This window comes from Delphinus delphis, chromosome 18 (genome assembly GCF_949987515.2).
Source record: "Delphinus delphis chromosome 18, mDelDel1.2, whole genome shotgun sequence".
In the NCBI taxonomy this organism is placed as follows: Eukaryota; Metazoa; Chordata; class Mammalia; order Artiodactyla; family Delphinidae; genus Delphinus; species Delphinus delphis.
In genome coordinates, this window is record NC_082700.1 from 61,655,938 (window position 1) to 61,682,831 (window position 26,894).

At 37.8% G+C, this 26,894-nt stretch overlaps 1 protein-coding gene across 1 annotated transcript in view; it reads left to right on the top strand.

The window, feature by feature from the left end:
• The window catches only part of GPC5 (glypican 5), a 1,355,126-nt gene that overhangs the window by 1,125,971 nt on the left and 202,261 nt on the right, over positions 1 to 26,894 (top strand). The window lies entirely within an intron of this gene.

A 26,894-nucleotide genomic window follows, 5' to 3' on the forward strand; every position in this document is an offset into this window, starting at 1 on the left:
CCATTTTTCTTTAAAACTATGATCTTCAGGATTCATACGTCCCTTCCCCCCAGGCTAGAGCCATGATGCAGGCTTCATGGGAGGTCAGCAGATTGGGGATGCTGGCTCTTCCAGGCCCAGCCCTAGCTCTCAGATGTCCAGGATGGGAAGTAGGGCCAGGGGATGTGGCAGAATCCTGATCTGATGGCTGCCTCTTCTGGTGGTAATGTGCTCCCAGCATCGTTGTGATGCATACTGGTCCAATGTGAAATGATGAGCTTGGTTTAGGGCCCCCTTCACCACTGAAGACCACCTTAGAAAGGAAATTGGACCTCCCATCTGCCTTGTTCAAGTATTCAAACCTCTAGCTCCAACTCCAAGTTGAGAATCTTGTTGGTTTGTCCAACACTGGGCTATCCCACAGCTCCTGTCATTTTTTCTAACTTCCGTCCTCTCCTCATGGAACAAGGAAGACTTCTGGAAATGTTTCCACATCTTAAGAGAGGCGTTCAAGGAATTAGAAAGTGGTGGGAATGGTTTCCCATCTTCCTTTCAGTCACACTACACCAAATTCCCTTCAAGCTTTGTTGTCACCCACCCTCCTGCCAACCACAGGCACACAATCTCAGTCACCCACAGGAAAGACTTTTCCTTCAACAACAGTCCTAGAATATGTCTGCCGGTACTTCAGCACAAGGAAGGGCCGTCAAGGAATGAGATGCCAGGATTCTCTTCCGTGAGATCTCTGGATGTTTAACCAGGATTCCCTTGGTGCTTCCCTCACTTGGTTTTGGAAATGATAACTCATATTCATTCCTGTTAAACCAAGGCGAATTATGGTAGAAATGTATCCTTCATTCTCATTAAGCTAGCTCAGTTCTCTTCTTAGATTGATTGGAGGCAGGGAAGAGCTTGAGGAATGTTTGAGGAAGCAGAGCGATTTGGCTTCTTCCTAGTGAGGCTTAGCTAGGAGCTGTCATGTCCCGACTGCTCCTAACCAGCTGTCTGCTCTGTATACGGTGTTGAGAGACTTATTCATTTGTTCTTAGCTCTGGTCCTGGCCCCTAATTTGTGTACTGAACTTCTACCTGGTACATATAAAAAAGAGTGATTTAACTTGTGATGTGACAACTAAGCCTAGGAAAGCAAAAATCTCCTAAGATGGCAGTTAGGAACGTATAGAAACATTGTTGAATACATAGTCATGATGATCACAAAGATAATAATAACATAATAAAATGTGGACCACCTAAAGAGGGGTCAGCAATGATTCTATTCTTTTTATTCCCCCCAACTTCAAGCTATTTTTGTGCCATTAGACAAACGCTACCTGTGACTGATGTTTGGGGAAATGCAGACTTGTAAAATCCACAAGACGTGAGTACCAAAAAATCAATAGGACTGCATTCATAGCAAATAATGACAATACAACGCAGGATCGGTGATTTTTCTGTAATTCAATTGATTCTGATTATCTTCAAATACTTGAAGACAGGTCCTAAGGGAAGCCTTTGAGAGAAACAACCCTAAAAATCTACAGTTTTAACTCATTTGGAGCAAGAGATGTGACTATTGTCGTGGCATTCCTTCAGTAGATATGTAATTTTCATTTGACATTTGAATAAAGGGAGACCAAAAGGGCAGGAATTTATGTACTTAAAGTAGAAAACAGAATGTATAAGTCTACTACAGAATGGGAAAGGGTGGCTGGAAAATAAATAATAAGTATTACTAACACAGCTAACATTTAACGAGCAATTATTATATGCAATGCACTATACTAAGTTATCTTAAATATACTAACATATTTAATCTGAAAGAACATTAAATGATACCAAGGCAGAAATTGAGCAGAAAGAATTGGCAATATAATAAAAGACTAAAATAATATATAATTGCAAGTATTTTCCCTACTATCTTCAAAAAGATAATCTAAGCCTACACTAGAAAAACAAGATACTTTTATAAGTATTTTTATTGGTATATTATCATATTTTACTATTTTACTTTTCAGATTAATTGAAGTGGATTGTTGGGCAAAACATTTTTGTCATTTATTTATTAATACTATCAAATTTATTAATATTATCTTAAAATTAAGGAAATACTTTCTGATTATACAAAATGAAAATATGAGAGATAACCAAATTTCTTGTAATCAAAATGGAGACATTAGAACATCACAGAAACATGATTCTATTGCTAAAAATAATTTGAACAGCTTAGCTACAACCTGTAAGCCTGGATGGCCACTTGTGTCTCAATTCGTCCCAGGAAAACTGTTGCAAAACAATATTATACATCAATATACCCACCCTCTGGTGTGGAAAGCCTGCACCTAATTTCTCTATTTATGACAAAAGTCCAGTTGCCAATAATTAAACATGTGATAGACACTCCCTTAGTCATCTGGAATATGGGAATACACTCCCTAAACTTCTCTTTCCATATTGCTGATCAAGCATCATTTTTGAATGTGAAAACCACTGGATTTGGACTATAAAAGATATATATAAAATATTTCATTACTATCTATGAGATTTTCATAAATTCAGTTGATTTTTTGCTAATTTTCTCTTTAAATGTACAATGAAATAATGATACTTTACATTAAAAGATGGGTGAGAGAACAAAATGAGTAAATGCTTGTCCACTTGTTTTTAAAATCTAAGGGTGTATTATTTACCCCAAGGAAGAAAATTGTCATTTTTGCTTATTCTTCTATTCTAAAAAATAACAGTAAAACTCCACTCGTAAAATCAAATATTTTACATGCTTTCACAACTAATGCAATACCGTGATATTGCTTCACATGTATTCTTTGCATTTCCAGACAGCCAAGGTTTATTTTTCTTTCTCAACTCAGTCTAAAATTAGATGGAATAAAATTTAAAAGGTGACATAATATCAAGGAAAACATACTAGGTATGTAATAACTGTAAAATTCAGCCACACATGCATTTACTTTGAGAGAAAGTATCATGTGTGACTCCTAGACACCTGGAAGATGATATCACAAATATAATACATCCTTCTCTGGCTGTCTATCTGCAGTAACATTCGAAGGTGTTGGTTGACACTTTTGAATGTCAAAGGAAGGAGAGAATAAAAACTTTTACTAGGATGAAATATAACTTGATTTCCTTAGAATTCTGGTACCTGATTAAGTACAAGTAAAGCAATCTTCTCTCCAGATAGACTAAGCTGGCATAACAGAGAGGAACGTTAACATCTGTTGCTGAGCTTGAGAAAAAAGCAAATATTTACATGTGAAAATGAAGGCATAAGAAGATTATAAACTCTTCCTTATTGTAATGAAATAAAATCATGCCCTTCTTTTTCCCATGTAGTCCTTTGGCTAATATGTAGAACGTATACAAAACAACAGTGTCTGAATTCTAATTCTACATTTGATAATTAAGCTCAGATAGACTTAAAGAGGTAAACTTCAGAGTAGCATTTTGGTATTTAATTTTTTAATAACACAAACATCTTAGTTTTATTTTTCAGATATATCCTATCCCTGCATTTTTGCTCTCCGATAAAAGTTAAGAATCAGATTATCTGAGTCAAAGAAACAAAGATATAAACTGGCATTTTATTTAGATCATTTTAAATGTATACATTTTTAAAACATTGACTTCTTTGCAGTATTTGGTTTTGTATGCATAAAAAGATATGTTATTTATCCTCTGTTGGGTATTACAAGTTTTAAATTTAAATGTTAAATTTTCTGACTGGTTAGCTATTTCTAGACTTTTATACTTGAAAAAAAATTTTTATTTTGGTAAAAACATGTAACATAAGATCTACCCACTTAACAAATTTTAAGTGTTCCATGCAGTACTATTAACTTTAGGCACAATGGTATACAGCAGAGCTCTAGAAATTAATCATCTTGCATAATTGAGACTTTATACTCATTGATTAGCTAGTCCCCACTTTCCCCTCTTCCCAGCCCCTGGTAACCACCGTTTCTACTTCCTGATTCTATAAGTTTGACTATTTGATATCTCATATAAGTGGAATTATGCAGGACTTGTCTGGCTTATTTTCTAGTGTTCTGTGTCTGGCTTATTTCACTTGGATGAATCTTGAGGATGTTATGCTATGTTGTTGCATAGTGCAGGATTTCTTTCTTTTTTAAGGCTGAATGATATTCCATTCTGTGCATATCTCACACTTCATTTATTCATCAGCAGACATTTTAGTTATATTTATATCTTATTTTAAGTTAATTTTGTTTCCCAACATATTACTGAATTTTTATTACAGTAGTTTTATTTTCATGAGTAATTTAATCCGAACCTGTTGATTAATGATGATTTTGCTTTTTTCTTTTTTTAAAAAATTATTTATTTATTTATTTTTGGCTGCATTGGATCTTTGTTGCTACGTGCGGGCTTTCTCTAGTCGCAGCGAGTGGGGGACACTCTTCGTTGCAGTGCGTGGGCTTCTCATTGTGGTGACCTCTCCTGTTGTGGAGCATGGGCTCCAGGCATGCGGGATTCAGTAATTGTAGCATGTGGGCTCAGCACTTGTGGCTCGTGGGCTCAGTAGTTGTGGCTCACGGGCTCCAGAGCGCAGGCTCAGCAGTTGTGGCTCACGGGCCCAGCTGCTCTGCGGCATGTGGGATCTTCCTGGACCAGGGCTCGAACCCGTGTCCCCTGCATTGGCAGGTGGATTCTTAACCATCGTGCCACCAGGGAAGCCTGCTTTTTTCTTTTTAAAGATTTTACCTATTACGTTTTTTCGTTTTATTAACCAGTAATTCTAAAGACTGTTAATGGCTATAATAGAAGACACCATCATTTGTTCCCTTGTTAATTGGAGTGCATCAGGTTTCTTACCTTTAAAGACAATGTGTGTCTGCATATATTCACATGTATGTTTTATATATATTTGTGTTTGTTTTTGTGTGTACATGGGTTATGTATGTGTGTGTAATTATCATGCTAAGAAATAGGACTATCCTACTTTATTCAACTTTAAGTTTAGAAATAATGTTAATATTCTCAAATGTATTTTGGTATCTTTGGAGATGATCGTATGATTTTTCCTCTTTCATGTATTAATAGGATGCAATATACCAACAGTTCTCCCAATATGGAGCCATTCTCACATTGTTACTGTGAATCTCACTTGGTCATGTTACATTATTTTTTAATGGATTGCTCAATTCAATTTGCTAATATTTTACTTAGTGTCTTTTTACATGACTTATCAGGCTCCATTGTCAGGTTTTATGGTAATGTTATGCTGACATCATAAACAGAATCCCAAGGTTGTCTTTCTCTGCACATGTTCTGAAATATTTTAATTATCAAGGGAATTAACCATTCTTCAAAATTTGGTTAGATTTAATTCAAGACACTGGTGAGCCCTGGTGTCCTTCTAGAGTAGGGAAAGTAAGGGAGATGAGGATGTGATGCCTTTGAACTCTAGATATTATTCTCTTTTAATTTATTTTGTCTGTATTCTGTGGTCCCCCTGGCATTTCCTTGGATCAGGAGTATTTTCTTATATTGAATATTAGATTCTTCCACCAATTTCATTTATTTTTCTCTTTTTTTTCTAAAAACTCTTAGTTTTATACCTAGGATGTATATTTTCATTCCTCCATATGTATCATTTTCTTTTGCATCTCTTTTAGTCTCTTTGCCTCCTTCTTTAGAACCTGAGCAGGATTCCTCTAAGTTTGCATTAACCATCACTGAGTATTCTAAAGCTTCAATTCTTCTCCTCTTTGCTTCTAATGCAGTGTTTGTTTGTTTTTGTTTTTTTTAATTAATTAATTAATTTTTATTTTTGGCTGCATTGGGTCTTTCTTGCTGTGCGTGGGGTTTCTCTAGTTGCGGAGAGTGGGTTGCTGCTCTTCTTTGCGGTGTGCAGGCTTCTCATTATGGTGGCTTCTCGTTGTAGAGCACGGGCTCTAGGCACACAGGCTTCAGTAGTTGTGGCACACGGGCTTAGTAGTTGTGGCTTGCGGGCTCTAGAGTACAGGCTCAGTAGTTGTGGTGCACGGGCTTAATTGCTCCGCGGCATGTCGGATCTTCCTGGACCAGGGCTCAAACCCGTGTCCCCTGCATTGGCAGGTGGATTCTTAACAACTGCGCCACCAGGGAAGTCCCTAATGCAGTGTTTTAATCTCCTTTCATATATCAAGTGTCCTTAAAATGTTCCCTTAATTCAGCTAACTCTTTGAAGCTAGTAATTAGTCAGAAAAAAATAGCTTCTGTATCTTATATTTTAACTTTTATATTATAGTATCTTTTCATTTTTAAATATTTTAACACAGTAGAATATTTTTTTCCAAAATGTACAGGTATATCTCATATTTTATTCAGAAAAGAAACCTTTATCTGTTACCTTTTTCTGTGTTTGCCTGTTACATTGTTAAACATTTTTTAAATTCCTATGTTGTTTGTATACGTGCATATACTAATTTTTAAATAAGGCAAGATCTACATATTCTCTTGATTTCCCATAAACAGTGTGTGTAAATTTCTCTCAACTCCTTCTCTATCGATTTGAGCTTTCTTGACTTCCCATGGAGTTATATCCTGATAAAACCATAGTAAGTTGAAAATATCGTAAGTTGAAAATATACTTAATACGTTTAACCTACCGAATATCGTAGCTTAGCCTAGTCTACCTTAAATGTGCTCAGAACATTTATGTTAGCCTAGAGTTGGGCAAAACCATCTAACACAAAGCTTACTTTATAATAAAGGTGACAGAATGGGAGCTGTGCTTGCTGCCACTGCCCAGCATCATGAGAGGCTATCAGAGCAAATTTCCCTAGACCAGGAGAAGATCAAAATTCAAAACTTGAAAAATAGTTTTCTACTGAACATGTATGGATTTTGCACCTTCACAAAGTCCAAAAGGTCATGTTGAACCATCATAAGTCAAGGACCATCTGTACTGGAGGAATTCTCAACAGACATAGGTTGAAGACTCTTTGATAGACCCAGCCTTTAATCAATCTTAGATATTTAGAAATGATGCACACCTTTGCCAAGCTTAGCTCTCTTTTCTTCTGCCAAGTTTACATTCCTAGTAAAGGCCCTTATCATTTACTTGCATTTTCAACATAAATTGAACTTTTTGGAATACAAGGACAAATAGATACAGATATAAAGGAGCTAATTGTAAATTTGAAGGCATGAAATGACCATGACCAGTTTTTCAGTCAGGTCTTGTCCATTGGTCATGGTCAATAATGACCAAGGGAATTGGAGATGGACCGAAAATAGAATGGATTAATGAATATGTAATCTACTCTTTTTTACCAAAAGACTTTACTGTTCTACTTGAGCACTGAATTTGCCTTTTTATTAGTGAAACTTACTACTGGAGTCTGGACAAATATTAACCAATATTCCTCGTTATGGTAGTGTAGAAAATATATCTTTGGGTTTTAATGAGACCACAAAACATTTGTAAGAAACGACATAATAAAATCTGTTAAATGTTTATTTTGTATGCAACAGATGTTGTATAAAATGAATTGGCATAATGAAAATTCTTCTTGTTGACTGAGAGACATCACTGTAAACAATCATCTTTGTCTTGGGTTTCAATACAGAAGTAAACACAGAGGTATGTGTAGGACCTAGATTCCTGGGTTTAGATGTGCTTTCTCTATTTTGTTTTCCCATCCTTCTTGTCAAGCTGTCAGTGATGACTTCACACGACTGAAAATATAACTGCCTTTAGCAGTTCCCTCCCTGCTTCTAATCTCCTGCTTTGAAGCAGAAGCAGAAAATTAGTTTGGCTGAGAGTCAGAGCCAGCCTGAATGTTGTATTAAGTGAGGGTCACATGTCTCTGAAAATGGACTGGGGGCCTTATTTATGGAGAAAAGAATAAAAATCTTTATTTCATTGATTTTCCTTACTTTACACTTACAGCTGTTATTTAGCATTTTCAGGTTTGGTTGTTAGATAAAATAAAATATTACTATAGGCCAAACTTATATATGTAGCCCAGTTCTCTGTGTTCCCCACCTATGGAAGGTACTGTATCTTATTCACCCTTCTCTTCCTAGCAAAGTTCCTGGCATATGGTAGGTATTCAGTGAATATTAAATTGAATTGAACCAAAGTACTGATTATATATGCCCCCTTCCATATCCCACACGCATTTGAAACTTAGGGTGTAGAAAACTAAACTCGTCATTCCACCCTTGTTTTCTACTCAGTTTGGTTTTTCTCCTCCTGTATTTCCTATTTTGATGAATAGTTCAAACTCTCACCTATTTACACAGGCCAGGAGCCTAGGAGCCAATATGTGTTTCTCTTTTCCCTTCAGTGCTAATAACTAATTGATAACCAAGTCTCATCTATTTTCCTTCCTAAATAGCTCTTGAATCCATGACCTCCTTCCTCTCTACTCTCATGGTCTTGATCAAGGCCTTCATAGTTTTTAATGACTCCTTAATAGTCCTATCCCTTCCAATTTATTTTCTAGATTCCTGCCAAATATTATTTTTTAAAACAAAAATATGATTATTAAATTTAGCTCATAGTTAAATTTAGCTCTTCTTGACAAAGATGAGAATTCAGAGAGGGCAGGGCAGCTAGAATTGACAGGGCAGAATATCCAAGAAAATAAAAACTATACAAAGAGAGGACTTCAGAGATTTGTAGAGAATATTCCTTGAATCTTTATCAGAATACTGATCAACACACATGTATGAGGAGACTACCCAAGGCTAAGGAAAGAACCACTGGAAAGGAGAAAGTAGAACAACACCCAGAATTCACTCAAGGCCATGGATAGTTTGTGTTTCTACTAACCAGAGTGCAAAACTGTTGAATCAGGTAGGATACTCAGAACAGTACTGTCTCACTAGTGGAAAAATTCTACCTAGACTAAAAGCTGTTCTGGTTCCACCAAACTATGCTTTAAAGTAGGCTTCAAAAGGAGCAAATTATTATCAAATAATTTAACTGCATCCCAGAACAAAGCTGAAGAATATTTAGAAGAAAACAAAGATATTCAGCACAGAAATAAGGTCTAGAATCCTATCAAACTCACAGTGTCTAGCATCCTCTTAAAACCTACAAGCAAGCCAAGAAGCAGGAAAGTATAATTCATAATGTAGAGAAAAAGTAATCCATGGAAAAAAACCAGAAATCACAAAGTTGATAGAATTAGTGGACAGTAACATTAAAACAGTTATATATCTATTTGAGAAGGTAGAGGAAAGCACGAAAGGAGAAATATGGGAGGTATAAAAAAGTCCTAAATAAAATTCCAGAGGAAAATATGTCTGAGATGAAAAATACACTAGATACAATTAAGAGCAGATTAGCCATTGCAGTAAGACTAGTGAATTTAATCACATAATAATAAAAACTATCTGAAATGAAAAAGAAGGGGGAAAAGACTGGGGAAAAAAAAAAAGAGTGTCAGTGGATGTGAGAACACTTCAGGTGACCTAAAAATGGGTAATTAGATATCCCAAAGGAGAGGAGAAAGAGTTGCAGAAAAATGATATTTGAAGGAATAATTGCTGAATACCGTATAAATGTGGTAAACAGAGCCCTCTTCGGCCCAGTGAATATCCAAAGTCTCATCTCCCTGTCTTGAACTTGCTACTGAATTAAGCACTGCTAAGAGACAAGTTCACATGGCATAAGTGAGGCTGAGACAAAGCAAAGGAAACTTCCTGTTGACCGATGTACATGACAGGACTAGAAAGAGTTCCAGATCCTCACCAAAAGAAATGCTGGAGTGAATGATCACCTGGTTGCAGAGTTAGAACACTACGACACCAGGATGGTTCTATTAAGGATAACCCACCCACCTGGCAGCAGTTCTGGGATTCACACCATCTTTTAGACTCTTCCCCTGATAAACTATCAGCTTCTTGCTTTCTTTTATACTCTCCTTCCAGATATCCTTGGTCTCTCTTTAATGTCTATGAAAACTTCTCTTTTCTTCTTTCTTCAAATATTTTATATCTACCTATGAATTACTGTCCCCTAAGGGTTAAAGCTTCCATGAAACAGAGGTCAATAATACCTGTGAGCTATTTGTTTCTTAGCGACCATTACCACCCACTCTGGTCCATATCTAGAGCAAAGCCCAGGGGCTGTCCACTTGTTAACTCAGCTGGAAGAGGAAACAACAGGGAAAGCATTCATGGAAGAAACTTTATATCTCAGCAATTTCTAGACACAAAAGACATATTCTGACTTTCTAGTTTGACATAAGTCTGTTTGCCTTTTATTATACACAAATAAGGATTTTTACAAAATCATTTGGCAATAATTACTGTATTTGGCCATCTGTTGACACCATGTAAGATTTGAGTATACATAGATGGAGAAATGGTTAAAAAAAATCAGGCCACGTGTTGTGTAACATCTTGCACCATAGATCCCTATCTTTTTTGTAATATGTTTTAATATGTGCAGTAAGATATTTTAGGTAAAGGGCATAGAAATTATAGACTAACACCCGCCACAGAATCAAGAAATGTATTGCGATTTTAGAAATAATCTTGTCACAACTTATCAGCCACTAAATTCAGTGATGAACATTAAATAGCTTTTTATTCCATTATAATCTTATTTTCTTTCATAATGCTCATCATTAAAGAATAGACTCTATTGTAAAGAGTATCCAAAAAAAGTATCAAATCTTCTTAGGTCCCATTGAAGCTAAGCCATTTCCCACCTTTTCTTTGCTTGCTAAAGATAAAATGAAAAATCAAATGACTATCTAAAGTAGTTTTTAAAAGGACTGTATCATGGATGCTGTGAAATCCTGCCTGATTTAAGTCCTGTGAGTAGCTGGCTCTCTTGAGATGGCAAATGCATTGCTCACAGAACAGTGCACTATTCACGTTTGTCTCTGGAGTCTCATTTATCACAGTGATCTGTGGACATGAAAACATAATCTGTATACAGTGTTCCTTTTTCTCCGGGGTGGTCTGGGTATTTTTAAACCAGTTACTCAAAGATTATCCCTTCAGTCCTATCTTACAATTTTTACTCCCAAAACTTACTGAGCACAGACTGTACTTTGCACCTGCGTAGGGAATCCTCTAGGACCTAGTAAAATGCAGGAGGCATTGTAAAGCAAACAGGTGAAGATGGTAAGCATCTGAACAGAAAACATCATTAAAGATAAAAATGGGCAAAGTATATGTTTAGGGTCTAGAAGTAAAATGCAGCCAAGATTTCTTTCTTCTACTCACTGCTTCCAGAAATCACTCTATAAGAGATCATGAGAACGTCTCTCTCTTATTGTTCTCACTGAAACAGGTACCTAAGATCAAATATGTAGCTAAGGGGACAGACTGGAGACTGAGTCTGACACAAATATTTTCCTCTACCTCCATCTACAGAAAGAAGCGCTGAACTGATACTTTGGTAGCCATAAGCAAACCTTGTGTCCAGATCTTGGTTTTTAAGTATCCATACCTACCAAAAGAAACAAGAGCTTCTTAGAGGAATGTCTGATTCCAGGGCTGGGGCAAAGAAGGTACAAGATGAAACTGAAACATATAGGTATGACAGAAAATAAGAAAGTGCTCAGGAAAATAATAGAAACCTGTCAAAAGAACAGAGTTAGCTTGACAGGGTTCAACTGGCTAAAGCTGAAGACAGCTTGATCATCAAAATAAATGAGCATGTCAGTGGATTGTAACCCATTGAATGAAGTAGGAAATACATACATAAACAGAAGAGAAATGATGACATTTTCTTAAATTAGTGTGCAGACTGATAAACGTGGAAGGAGTGATGGGGTGAAAAAATATCATTTGTAACCATTGTAGTAAAGATTGATTCAGGCAAGACACATCACAGGGTACAATATTTGTGGAAATGGCTGGATGAGGAGTGAGCTGTCTGCACGTTCTCAAAGTGTCTCATCATAGACTGTTGAGTAGTAACAAGGACAAAAACAGTAAACTAAAGAGTGGAGAAAACAAAAGCAACTTGACCTGACGATCCAGATTGATGTCCTCAATGAAGGGCATATACACATCATGTGTCTTGGTATATGATACCCTGAGAAGGATACCTTATCACTCCTGCATATACCAGTTGGAGCGGCATAACCTGAGTCTAATCATGAGAACACTTGAGCCAAACCCAAATTAAGAAATTTTATAAAATTAGAAATGTTTTAAGAAAATTTCTAACTTTATAAAATTACTAGCCTGAAGTTTTCAAAAATGCCAACATCATGACAAAGGAAGGCTGAGAAACTCCTGTAGATTGAAGGAGACGAAGGAGATATGAAAATTATAAACACAGTATGTGACTCCAGACTTGGCATGTGGACTATAGATTAGATGAAAATATTATCTCAGTGTTAAATTTCCAAAATTTATTGCGCAATTTATTTCCTGAATTTCCAGTTATTTATTTAAGCTTGGAGAGTCATACCACTGTTTCTTCTACTTCATGGTCGGTTTTAGGGAATTTCTTCAGCTGAAATGTTTTGATTCATATTTCCTATTTTCTTCTATTGTAGCTTTGTTGCTATAGAGTTTTGGTTTTTCTTTCTTTATTTCCCTATTGTCAGGTGTTGTGTGGACAGGGTTCCCAGTTCAAGAACATCATTTTCTATCAGTGTGGCAAAGTGCAGTTTCCTTAGTGGAAGATGCTGGCAGCTTGGGTAGAAAGAGAGTCATTGGCATGTGTTGCTTCTCTTTCACTGATGCATGTTCCTTAATTTCACCTTTTTACTTTGTTTTGTCCTTTCACTGCCGTGAATGCAGGTCAAATAGGCAACTGACATTATTTTTCAGAACCAGAATTTCCTTCATTATTTCCGTTACCAGATTCCTCAACGAGCCCAAACGCTTAACACTTCAAGCCATGTTTAAAGTATAGAGTTTTACTTTCACTGCTGAGGATGACAGAGAAAATAATATTTCTGAAATGGAAGCTGGGAATGTATATTACAAGCATATCATGACAATTGTATTGTTTCTGCGTTTCCTGTGTTTTGGTTTCCCTGAATAATAATGTGTGTTTGCTGTGAGTGGAGGAGCCCACATTCATTGGGCTGGTAATTTATTGTTGAAGGCAATGAAATTGTAAGGTTTCTTTGAGTGGGCTCCTGTCAGCAGTACAGCAGGTGTCTGCCAGGATTTTTGTTATTTGATTTATTTTTTTTTTGGAAATTCAGAGAGCTCCTATCTTTCCATGGAAAGCCTCTCTCACCTGGGATTCATCCTCAATTATAGCCTCCTCTTAACAGAATTTCATGCCTCAGGGCAGAATTCATCCTACCCAGCTCAGTGGCCCGCACTTCTTCCATTACACGGTCATTCCGTGGTGACTCAGCAGGTCTGTACACTATTAGACTATGAATTCCTCGAAGGCAGGAGCCACTCCAACCCTTCCAGCCACAGAGAGATTTAAGAGGACACCACCTCTGTACTAAATGAAGGGGGTGGGATCATCACAAGTGTCCTGAGCCGAATGTGTGCATAGACCACTTAGCTGAGGGGACCTTAAATGTTCTGTGTAGAGCAACGGGAGAAATGTGGGGGGTTTTCCCCAAAAAGAAATGGGTGGAGAGAAAAGAAGCAAAGAATAAATAAGAGAGAAAGTAGAGAGGCAGTCTGCACCACAGGACAGAAAACTAAAGCTAGAATCCAGACCAGGCCAAGAGCTGTTGTATTTTTAAGGACGATGATTAACACACAACTTCAGGTATTTGCAGTGCTGCAATGGGCTGCGATATGCGATATTTTTGTAGCTCTCCAAAACTTGAGTACGTTAAAATATATACAACGTGTGTAAGATTTTCGTTTTATGAGCATGAAGGAAAATGCTAAGTTACATGACTGGCTCAAAACAATTTGAATAAGAACCATAGGCATGGAACACGTACACAATTGTGAAATGAAACCAAATCAGAAGAAGCAGAAACTCAGAAGGAAGGGATGACCACAAAATTATAAGTCGACAGATAATTTGCTAAAATCATGAGTAGGATTTTCCAGGAAATGTGGACAGAAGACTTAAGGCAATTTCGTCTAGTGTTTAAGAAGCAGGACGTCCTTGCTGATCTCTCAGATTTATTTCTCTCTCTACACAAGCACAGCGCTTCTCACATAGTAGGCTACATACTTGCTTAAGAGTTGAGCCTAAGATGTTACACCTGTACAATCTTTGCTAGCTTTAGAAATAAACATCCAGTGGAATCTATTTTAGCATTTCAACGCAAACTATCAAATTTGAAAACACCAAAGTGCCAAACAATAGAGAAATGACTAAAAAAATTATAATACCTCTGCTCTATTTCATACATGCCACAATAACAAAGTTTGAAATATATCTATATAAGCTGACATAAAGTTTTCTAAGACATAATGTTATATGAAAAAGATATGCTGCCCAATATACAGATACAATTATCCTATCTTATGAAAAAGCTCTGGGAGCATATATTGTAAATTAGTAACAGCACTTCCCCTAGTGAAAGGATTTAATTGGGTATAAAAGTAGATCTTCACTTTTTACTTTATATCCTTCTATATTATTTAAAGTATTGTCATGGGAATTAATATATATAAAATGTAATATAATTCATTTAATACATAATTTAATATACATACACAGTATAAAATAAAACTGTTTTGGGGACATGGATAATTGAGTGAATACAAAATGCTTTCTGTTACAAACAATTAAAACACTGGATAAAAATAGAAATTTTGTGTGTATATATTTATGTACGTATAGTGCTGAGCTCGTAGAAAAGAACTGGAAATGAAAACCCACAGATACTTCCAGTAAATGGGAAGAGGAGAGAGTGCATGTCAGGTGGGAACTATGTAAGGCGAATCTTTGTTAGATATGAATGTGATTATCAGACTGGGAAATAGACCATCACAAATAGATGGTTGGGATTCTCTCTTTTTTCAGCTTTATTGCAGCATAATTTGATTAGGTGACATTCACTAATTTTACTTGTACAGTTCAACGAATTTTGATAAATGCATGGTTGTATATCCCCCACCACAATCAAATATAGAACACAAGCCAGAAACCTCTCTGGTGGCCCTTTGTAATCAACATCTTTCTGTCACACCCAGCTCCTAGGAACCACTGATCTGATTTCTGTCCTTATAGTTTTGTGTTTTCCAGAATTTCATATAAATGGAATTATACATTAGGTAGCTTTTCAAACCTGGTTTCTTTCACTCAGCATAACGCTTTTGAGATTCATTCCTTCCTTTTGTTGGTAGTATCTTATTGTGTTGGTATACCATGATAGGTTCATTTATTCATCAGTTAATGGGCATTGTGGTTGTTTCGAATTGGGCTTATTCTACATAAAGCTGCTATAAACATTTGTGTACAGGTTCTGTGTGGACATACATTTTCATTTCATTCAAATATCTAGGAATGGAATTCCTGGGTCATATAGTAAGTGCATGCATGAATTTATAAGATTAACTGCCAGTCTGTTCTCCAAAGTGGCTGTAGTAATTTACATTCTCATAAGAACTTTATGAGAATTTAATTGGTTTGCATCCTTGCCGTAACTTGGTTTTGTTATCATTGTTACCATATCTTTATTTTTGTTTTATGTTCTAATACATATGTAGTGGTATCTCGTGATTTCAAATTTGCATTCCCCTAATGATTAATTATGTTAATCATCTTTACATTTGCCATCTTTAGTTTTTTGGTGAAGTTATACCGTATGATATTTGTCTTTCTATGTCTGACTTACTTCACTTAGTAGGACAGTCTCTAGGTCCATCCATGTTGCTGCAAATGGCATTATTTCATTCTTTCTTATGGCTGAGTAATATCCCATTGTATATATGTACTACATCTTCTTTATCCATTCATTTGTCGATGGACATCTAGGTTGTTTCCATGTCTTAGCTATTGTAAATAGTGCCACAATGAACAGTGAAGTGCATGAATCTTTTCTCTGGATATATGCCCAGGAGTGGGATTGCTGGATCATATGCTATAAAGCTAACATAGCTAAACCCTTTGACCCCACAATCATCCTCCTACATATTTCCAACTGATTTGGAAGCTCAGGCTCATAGAAAAATCTGTAAATGAGTGTTTACAGCAGCTTTATTCATTCTTGTCAAGAATTGGAATCAACCAAGATGTTCTTCATTAGGTGAAAGGGTAAACAGACTGTGGTACTTTCATGCAATGGAATACCGTTCAGCAGCAAAAAGGAATGAGCTCTCTTGGCATGTAAAGATGTGGATGAATCTAAACTAGATATTGATAAGTGAAAGAAGCCAGGAGGAGAAGACTATATATTGTATTATTTCATTTACCATTATTAGTTCCATTCTGGAAAAGGCAAAATCATAGAGAAGATAAACTGATCAGTGGTTTCTAGGGGTTCAGAATGGGATAGGGAGGTACTGAGTAGGAAAAACACAGGACATTCTTTAGAATAGAGAAAATACCCTGTATGATACTGGAATTATGGATACATAACACTCTACACTTGTCAAAATCCATTGAGCTTTGCAACACAAAAGCGAACATTAGTGTATGCAAATTCAAAATACATATATATTCCATCCTAGGATGGAATGCAGAATGTGTCAAAACTATCAAACTGTGTTATAGCCTCATTGAAGGGAGTGTGGGGAAAGGTGCTGAGCTAAGTACCTTTGGAAATGAGTGGATTCTATAAGACTAAAGGCAAAAACAGCCACACATAAGCATTGTAGACTGGTTAATCAGGTGTTTTACAAGGGCATGGAGGTTAACAATTCTGAAACTACTACACACGTGTACCAAAACTGAGGAAGGAAATAAATGGAAAACAGACGATAGGAGCTAAGTCTCTCTATTAGAGTGGGAGGTGACAGACAAGCAAGGAGCAGAGGCTAGAATGATCCATGTTATAACAGATTAGAGTTGGGAGACATCAGTATGAATTCATGTTTAGTTTAATGTAGATAGAGATGGTTACACATATACATATTTTTAGACATGTGTTTATGCACAGGTTATTATAAACACGTATTTCCTTGATTTACCAGCTGAGAGGGCCTAGGAGCAATCACACTCCATTAACAATGAGCACAACATTGTAACTCATTTTATGCAAAAATTTAAACACACACATGTACATGCACACAAATATTTGTAAGACTGCATCCTAAAGTGTGATTATCTTAAGGTCGCAGCGGTGTGTAGGGTTGTAGCTAACGGGGTACACGTAGGTACAGACTTCTTTCCCTCTTCTTTTCTCTTATTTGAATACTTTATAATGAGCATGTATTTGCGATATTTGTGAGTTACGTACGATTTAAAATAAACTTTTTGTATATATTTTATCTTTTCTGCTACCAAGCCTTCCTTAATCAATTATTTTCTTTAACTCCTGTAACATCAAATATTTTTTTCCAGTGTATCCTCTGCTAAGCACGTAGACAGGAATAAGTTTCTCCCGGGTTAAAAAGAAAAACGAGCAAACGAAACAAAACAAAAAGCCACCTTATGCCTATTAGTTACTCCAGATCTCTTTTTTCTTTTGCTGCCAAATTACTTGAAAGCATTGTCTACCCGAGTTAGTTCTGCTTTCCTGTCTATTTTTCGCACTGTCAGTTCTCTGCAGACTACCTTTTGTTTTTACCACTCTACTCAAGCTGATGTTAGGACAGCCTCCCTGACGGAAGCGGCGTAGCGGGGAGGCCAGAGCTCTGGGCAGATGTGGGCTCTGCAGCTGGGAGTTTGCATATTCTGCTTGACTTTCCTAATCTGTCTCTTTAGTCTAGTCCTAAAATAAGGAATAGGACTGTATCTGTCTTGGTATCTCTCAGCATAGGGCCTGAGACATAATATAGTTAGATAAATAGTGATCGGGAGATCTCGGTGTGCGGCCCGGCGCCGTCCCAGCGGTGCAAGTTCTCACTCAACCTGCAGCAGCGGGGGAGCCGCCCGCGTCCTCCCGCCCCAGCAAGCCGACGAGCAGAACGTGACTGATTCTGTTTCTTAAACTTTCCGAGAAACTGTATACCTCAGTGTTCCATCACTGTCTGAAGGTCGGAGGACCCCAGCGCTGTGCGGGCAGCACCGGAGCCGAGGAGAAGGAGCTGCCCCACCCCGACCCCTGGGCCCTGCTGTCCCTGCCCGCCCAGCGCCACCGGGGATGGATGGCGGGAGCACGACGCCAGGGGGCGGCAGGACCAGGAGGGAAGGGGCAGCGGCCGCAGCGCAGCGCGGGGAGCTCTCCAACCTCCACTTGGATCCACTGACATCACGTATGATTTCCATCCCGGTCACTGTCACGGTCACGGCGTTTTCCCTGTCCCGCCCTCCCAACTGTCTTCCCAGCGCAGACCTTCCACGTGGCATACCTGCTCTCTTTGGATATGAACTTTTCCGTGGTGAGACACTGCACACAGACATATATGAAGAAAGAATGTACGTTCAGTTCCTATGGTTTCTGTAGGTCACCCTCATCTTGTAAATTGTCCACAAAGCAGATCACAGCCGTGAGGAGGAGGGGCCGAGCCCTTTGGGGCCAGAGGGAGGAAGTGGCCCTCTTTGCCCCCGGAGCCTTATAGGTGGGTAGGTGCTGCTGTGGCCGCCACCCCGGGAGGCTAGCCCTGCCCCGAGGCCTGGACCCCGGGGGCATCTCAGCTTGGCTTCAGCTGGAAGTCATGTCACGCATGCTCTGTGTTGGAATCCACTTTTGGTGCCGTTGGTGTCTGTAAATCCTGGATGGGTTACTTACTTTGGCAAATTATTGCTTTGGGTCTTTGTAAGTTAAATTTCTTTTCTCTAAGGATAAAGTGAATAAAAAGAATCTCCCAGGGCTTCCCTGGTGGCGCAGTGGTTGAGAGTCCGCCTGCCGATGCAGGGGACACGGGTTCGTGCCCCGGTCCGGGAAGATCCCACATGCCGCGGAGCGGCTGGGCCCGTGAGCCATGGCCGCTGAGCCTGCATGTCCGGAGCCTGTGATCCTCAACGGGAGAGGCCACAACAGTGAGAGGCCCGCGTACCGCAAAAAAAAAGAATGTCCCAGCTCCCAGGGATGGTGGGAAGCTGTCCCAGGCAGCGTTGGGCTCATGGTGAGGACCCTGGTGTACTGGCACCACTGTCAAGGTCACCTGGGCCCTGTCCCGCCTGCCTCAGGGACTTTGGGTTAAGAATTAGGAAAAGTGAAGACCAAACAACACCCGCTCAATGACGCTGACGATTCGGAGCACAAAACAGGAGCTTTGGGACTTAGGAGGCTTTTGTCGTTGTTAAACCACAAGACAGTCGTGAACTAAAAGTAAAGCAGGAAGAGAGGCCTGACACCCAGGCGTGTCCCCGCACAGTCCTCCTTGTCTCTGAGGTGCCCACACGCAGTGGTAGCCCAGCCGCAGACCCCACGGGGCGCCCCGGTCACTCTCGTGGTCACTGCCCTCCTGCCTTCCTGCACCCCTGTCACCCAGCCCTTCAGCACACAGATGCGCCATGTCCAAGAGGCGTCACACGGGCACACCTTCAGGCCCCTCTTGGAGCGCCTGTTAGGTCACAGAGAAGTGGCCCCAGAAGGTTCTGCCAGGTTGACACTTGGCCAAGTGCAGCTCTCTCCTGCCTGTTTCTTCTAGGAAAGGGGACGTTGGTCTTTCTTCTTCCACTGCAGAAGCTCCACATGTGTTTGCTCTATGACAGTTGGCTCGGGCCTGGAGGCGTGGCTGGGTGACTTGGGCCTGCGTCTTTTTGCCCCCTGCCAACCAACCAGGTGTATTTTCAGTGGACTGGGAGGCCGTAGCTGGTTTAACTCTGCACATCTCTATCTTCAGAGGCTGGTTGTGACCACCAGTAAGCTCTTAGGGAGAGTCCTGGGTACCTGTGCAAGGCTGCTGAACACAGGTGGGGCAGGAAGCAGTCACCCAGCCCCTGGATTCTATCGTCAGGCTATTACTACCGTTAGGAAACAAAATCCCGTGGACAGAAAACAAATTTGGCTTTAAAGTAACACAAATTTTAATCAGGTTCTTGACAAATCTTTTGCCCACACACCTCCACCCCACCCAGAAGTCTTACCAACGTTTGTACCATTCCTGGGCCCTCAGGGGCAGCTCCCTGTCCCTGAGCCGGTGGGGTCGGCAGCCTTGGACGGTGTACAGTAAAGCAAGTCACACAAATTAAAAAAAAAAAAAAATCTGTAGAAAACAGGAAATGGATTCTTCATTCTTCAGTCTTTGACTTCTAATGTTAATAATACTCTTTTAACTCTTCACACTGCTGCTAGAGTCTGTATACTCAACCTGAGTGTTTGCTGGAAAACTAAGAAAATTGGGATCATGTAAATTGCTTTCCGATCTATTTTTTCCACCCTGATATGAATCATACTTCTGTAAACAATCATGTTCATTAATAGATTCTTTTTCTTACTTCAAAAACTGTAAAACTACGTGCTCTAATATATAACATCGCAGAATTTTGCTCTTAGGTTTATTATAGAATTTCTCCATCCTGACATGTTTATCATACATGGAATTTCTACCAGACTGTCACAGTCTTTCCTGTTGTCTGTATAAGCATTAATCAGTAGACAGGGACCTTCTTGGAGCAAAACACATACATTATTCATAATTATATCAGCTAGGTTCCAGCATCCCACAGAGGTAAGGATTCTATACCTTGTATGAAATTGTCAGGACTTCATAAAACCATACAATCATTTATTCACTTGGCATTCTATTTGGGAATGATTAGTATTTATCAAATACTATTAAATCCAAGGCACAATACAAAGCATAAACCTACAGTCTTATATGAAGCATTTGAGGATATATGTGTTTCAGAATTTCGACTCTTAAAAATTCTTTTTAGATTTTAGAATGATAATGTGATGAACACACCATTTTAAAGCCATACCTAGTCAAGCTTTGGACAGCACCACGTTTGAACACCTATCATTTCAAGTCAGGTTTCACCATCAAATAAATTTAAATTAGATCAGATTTTGGTGCCAAATCAAATACAATATAAAAAATCTGGTTTTAACCGTTTTATTTTAAATTTCGGAATTAGATACCATCAAACATATTGTGAGGCAAAGAATGATGACTAGGACTCTTTTTTTGAAAGACCTTAACATTTTATATGGGAGATAAAATAAGTTTTTAATAGGAAGCAGGAGATAGTTCATGTTGATTAAGGGTCACAAATGAAGCAAGGGAAGGAGAAACAATAGAATCAATATCTACTAGGAAAGAGGTATGAACAGGTTTCAGATAATGATGAGAGAGGGAAGGGATAGGCATTTTAGGGAGTGGGAGGAAGCATGAGGAAATAAAGAAGTGGGAAAAGAAAAGAAATAACTTCAGAAAAGGTATGGGTCCCAGAGTGCTGGGAGTGTAGATCGTGGGAAGGGGTTGAGTGGTGGTAAATATAGCTGGAACAATGCATCAGGGTTACATTATAGGGGGCTTATGTTTTGCTCCTACCTTTTTTGTCTTTCTATAGCCTCTTTCAGGGCAGTTAAATCCACTGTCAGTTATGCTAGCATGTATCTATTAACATTTCCCAGATCACTAATTCTAGACAGATCATTCCTAGGAATGATCTTTTCCAGCTGCTTCCTGGATCTATCCACCTGTGCATCCTGTAGACATCTTAAAGCTAATTTATTTAAAACCTCATTCATTCATTCATTAAACAATGTTATTAGCCGGTGCCCTAGACATTGGAGGTTCAATGGTGAAAGTCATATCCCTGACAGTGCTTATTGACTCATAGGGAAGGAGACATTATCCAAGTAATTGCACGGAGGGAGAAAAACTACAAACTGGAGGATGCCCTGAAGGAAGGAAAAAATGCCCTTCTGAAAGGGTATGTACGAACAAGTTACTCTGCTCTCAGAGAGGCTGGTGCTCACTGAGGAAGTGATCTCTGAGCTAAGATAGGAGGTTGAAGAGGACAGGAAGACTCTCAGTTGCGGTGAAGCACTGCAAAGCATCTGTGAGAGCCAGCGTGGCTGGAACACACAGAGCGAGGTGGAGAAGTTTACAGACCAGATGAGAACTGACCACATAGGAACTTATGAGCTACTTTAAGGACTTGAGTCTTTATTATTTGAGCAGTGAAAAACCAGGGAGAGGATTTCAGCATGACCAGATTGTGTGTGTGTGTGTGTGTGTGTGTGTGTGTGTGTGTGTGTGTGTGTGTGTCTTCTAAACTGCATTTAAGTTGGCTATGTGTACATTTAAGCGTATTTTATCCCCTGGGTTGGCTGTTAGTTGTTTAAAACTTTGCTAAAGAACACACCTATGAAACGTCCATAAAACGTAAATATATAGCGCAATAAATTTGTATAATGTAAGTAACAAGGATCCGCCACTTATATGGTGAAATCAAACATTGCCAATTCTCCAGAAGCTCTTTGTACCTCTATTCCAATCACAACTCCCTTCTTCCCACTGGAAGGATACTGAGTACACTGTATGAAGTTTCATAGTAATTATTCTTCTATTATTTTATAGACTTACCATCTAAATATGAATCCCTAACCATTAGTTTCCTGTTTTATGTTTATGTAAATGGAATCATAAAGCATATGTGTAAGCATTTGTGTATGACTTCACTCACTGTAAATTTTGTTTTTCAAATTTGTTCATTTTAAATGAATATATGTAGTTCATTCATTTGGGGGACTATATAGGATTCTTTGTATGCAACGATTTATTTACCTATTGTCTTGATGATAGACAATTTCAATGTTTCTCTTCTGCTGATTACAAGTAATGCTATTGAGAGCATTTTTGAATATCCTGGAACACATACACATGACATTTCCCTAGGAAAAAATACTCGGAGGTATATGCCATCCTACATAACAATATATGCAAACCTGCATACATGTAATAGTAATGTAATGTTATATACTATTATATCTGTTTTCCTATATTCTGTTTTTCATTATTTTGTCTTTCTGCATCATTATAAATTATTCCTTCTTCTCTATCTTCCAGTTGATTAATTTTCTCTTCTGTATCTTATTGAGTTCTTAATTTAGGTTACTGTTTTGGTCATTGCATTGTTCCAAAATTTCTATTTGGCTCTTTTTTAAAATTAAAAAAATAGACCTGCCTGACAGATTTTTTAAATGAGCAGTCTGTATCAGCACTATCTAATACAATTGTCTACTATGATAGAAATATCCTATAAATCAGTATTGTGCAATAAAATATCAACCAACCACCTTATAGCCATTGATATGTTGAAATGTAGCTAATGAAGCTGAAGAATTGAACTTTTTGTTAATTTGAATTGTTTAAAATTTTAAGTTAAATAGCCACACATTTCTAGTAACTTCCATATTAGACAACAAAGGTCTATATATTATGATTCTATAATTATTCTACTTTCACCATCCACTTACACTTTTAAAATAAAAACTTAACATGCTCCATTTGAAAAACTTGAAAAAAAAACAATTATAATCAATTAAGCAAGATTCACTTATCAACATTCATATTTTATCTTATATATATACACATATATATGTATATTTGTGTCTGAGATTGTCTATGTATGTTTACAAATACACACACATATGTGTAATACACAGAAGATAAATTTTTGCAACATCATTATAGGTACTTTTATAGCCTTCCCTGTTCACCTAACATTTATCAATGCTATTTTATTAAGTAGTCTCTAAAATAATTGTCTATAACGATTATGTAAGACATCCTCTTTTGTTTCTGTCTAGATTTAAATATTCTCCTATTGCTAAATATTTAGACTTTTTACAATATTTTGCTATTATTGCTCACAGGATTATGAATAGCCTGTGAACCTAAAATATGGACTTTAAATCTAGTTGATTTCTTAGGATTACTGAGATTAAGGTGGGATTGCTAGAATAGAGTACCCGTTGACTAAGTGTGTTTGTCATATATTAAATTGATTTCCAGAAAAGTTGTACCAATTTGTTTCCATTGGAGAAACATAAGAATACAGCCTCTTCTTATGGATCTATGCTTTGTCATCTGACTTGAGTTTTTACCACCCAGCATAGACTCTCTAAGGACATAAAGCATATCCTCAGTTTGATATGCAGGATTTTTCTCAATTCTATTTATATTTGAACTCTCTGAGGATTTAAGGCTTAAGCTACTCTGTCCCTTTTGAAACTTTCTCTTGTATTTGCCTCCTTAACACTGTGTTATTGTGAGTTTGTTCTTCTATTTCTCCTCTCCCTCTTCCCGTTGCCTTTCTTTCTTGTCTCTACATGTGACATTTGCCATAGTTCTGGTCTTTAATATCGTTGTTCCATAACCTCTCATGAGGTCCCCTCCCCGTCCCTTATTCAGCTCTCCCATCTTCAAACCTAACTCTTAAATCTATATTTCCAGGCTGTCATGTCTTCAGAGATCAAGTATGCCTTGTCCCTACTGTCACCCATCATGTCTAGGATCTGAGTTTTAACATTACCCCTGCCCCCACCCCACCCTAACTCAACTCCCTCTATGTTCCGCTTTTCCCTTTATGTAAGTAATCTCATTGTTACTTGGGTTCAAAAAAACCTCACTTTTTTTTTTTTTTCTTATCTCCTTTGTTTCACATATTCAGTCCGTCATCAATGAATGATTGAATTCATTGATGACGGACTGAATATGTGAGACAAAGGAGATAAGAAAAAAAAAAGTGAGTTTTTTTGCAGTTTCAATCAAATCATGTCTAACCTTCCATTACTGCCGCTTACGTGCTAAAACGGGCCCTTATTACCATGGCAATTTACTGTTAAACAATGCTCCAGCTTTTAGACTTTCCTGTTATTAATCTAGTCTTCACAATGCTTCTAAATTCATCTATTTAACTTATCACTTGGCGGGTACGGCTCTCTTCATCAGAAGCTTTCAATGCCTCCCTGTTGTCCTCTAAGTAACCCCCAGTTTCATAGTTTGTCATGTATCCAGCCAGCCAGCCATTCAAAATTTGAGTGCCTGCGTACGGTTTATGTGTAGAGCAGTGACATTCAGCTACTGGAGATACTAGGCTCTTGCGTGAAGAGGTCTGGAAGTGCCTGGGAGTTGACCTCCCCTGAGGCCTCCACTAGCATATGACTGAGAAATGCAGCTGTAAGAAAGCCCCAGATCCATTGCCTGGATTTTAGCAGCTCTGAGGCTTAGATTACATTCCAAAGTTTCCCCATAGCATCAGTCTGCAGCCTACCCTCTGTGGGCCTTTTTCCTGGGGTTCCATCCTTACCTGGCCTCCTCTTGTTCCTTACCCAGCTTTACCTACCAGCTACCCTGGAAGTATTTCCTTAATAAATGACTTGCACTTGAATTCTCCTCTGCTGTTCCTAGGGTCTGCTTCTTTAAAAAACAAACAAACAAAACCTTGTTAAGACACTTTTATTCAAGCCAGAGACATAATCACTACTGCAAATGAGCTTACACCAAGTAGAAAAACAGGTGTGTGAACCAACTCTTTCAACTTTAATATGATATCTACTATAATAATGGTGGTATCAAACTCCAGTGAGATAGAAGAGAAGAAATACCTACCCCAGATGAGAGAATTCAAACTGGGATGTCTGCAACCTTAAAGTAACATCTGACCTGAACTTAAGAAGTAAGACTTTTTACTTACAGGAAGGAAGAGAGAAGCAGGAAGGAAGCAAAGAGAAACTCTTCATAGGGAATAACATGGGCAAAGCTACTACGATATGAAAGCATGAAAATTTTCAGGAAATACAAATAACTCAAATTATTTATTATTATCAAAGGACAAAGGGAGGGACAGAGGATTGGTTCTGGCAGGTGAGTAACATGGAAGAAATCTGCACTCAAAACATTCATTAAGTGACATAGAAGGACTTCATCTGTTTTATCTTTTGAAGATGGTAAACAAATGAAGAAGCCAGACCAGTGATGCCATCAGATTTAGAGTTTTAACTATTACTCTGGAGGCATCATGGAGGGCTGGGAGAGTGAAGGTTTGATAGTTGCATTAGGCTTAATTCAGGAAAAAGATAATCAGAAATTAAATATGGTGGGTAAGAAAGGCTTAGGAAGGAGATAATAAGAAATATTAGAAGGAAGGACTGGCAATAGTTGGTAATTTATTAGGTCTGGGGATAGAGATAGAAGATTCTAGGCTTTGGACCCATCTCAATGACCAAATCCATTGGACATTTTTTAGTCTTCATCTTACTTAATCTGATAGCAGCATTTCCCTTCCTTCTGAAGTTCTCGTTCAATTGTTTTGATAGATTTTCTATATTCTCCAAATTCTCTCCATCTATTATTAATTCACTTTTTAAATAAGGTAGGTAGTTAAAACTGGAATTGTAATGTACAGACTACTTACTAAAGAACTGCTTAAATGAATGCCTCAAAAGATTTAAAATAACCAGAGTTTATGTGAAAAAACTGCCCAACCTCACTTGTAACCAAAGAAATGTCAACTAAAAATAATATCAGATCAGCAAAAATTTTAAGTGTAAAATATCCAGTTTTGGCAAATATAAAGAAGAAAACATGCTAATGCATTGCTGGTGATAGTGTAACATGTACAAAGTTTTGGAGAACAATTAAATAATAATTGTTACTTAATTTTAATTTTATTTATTAAACTTATTTAATAAACTTATTTTATCTCCCATATTAAAATTAAAATGCTCATTTCCTTTGATCCAGCAATGGCACTGCTAATAATTTAAAATAAAAGTCAATCTAGATAAATATATGAAGATGCTTATTACAGTATATTTGTAATAGCAAACATCTTAACTTATTTTAAAGTCTATTAATAGAAACTAATTAAATATAAAATGGTCATTCTACAGAATATTATTCAAATATAAAGAAGTATTGATATGAAAATGGCCAATAAATATTTTGTTGCAAAAGAATAGTGAAATGAGTTTGTAGCATGTGGCCTTGTACTCACATAGTAAGAATATACATGCATTAAAA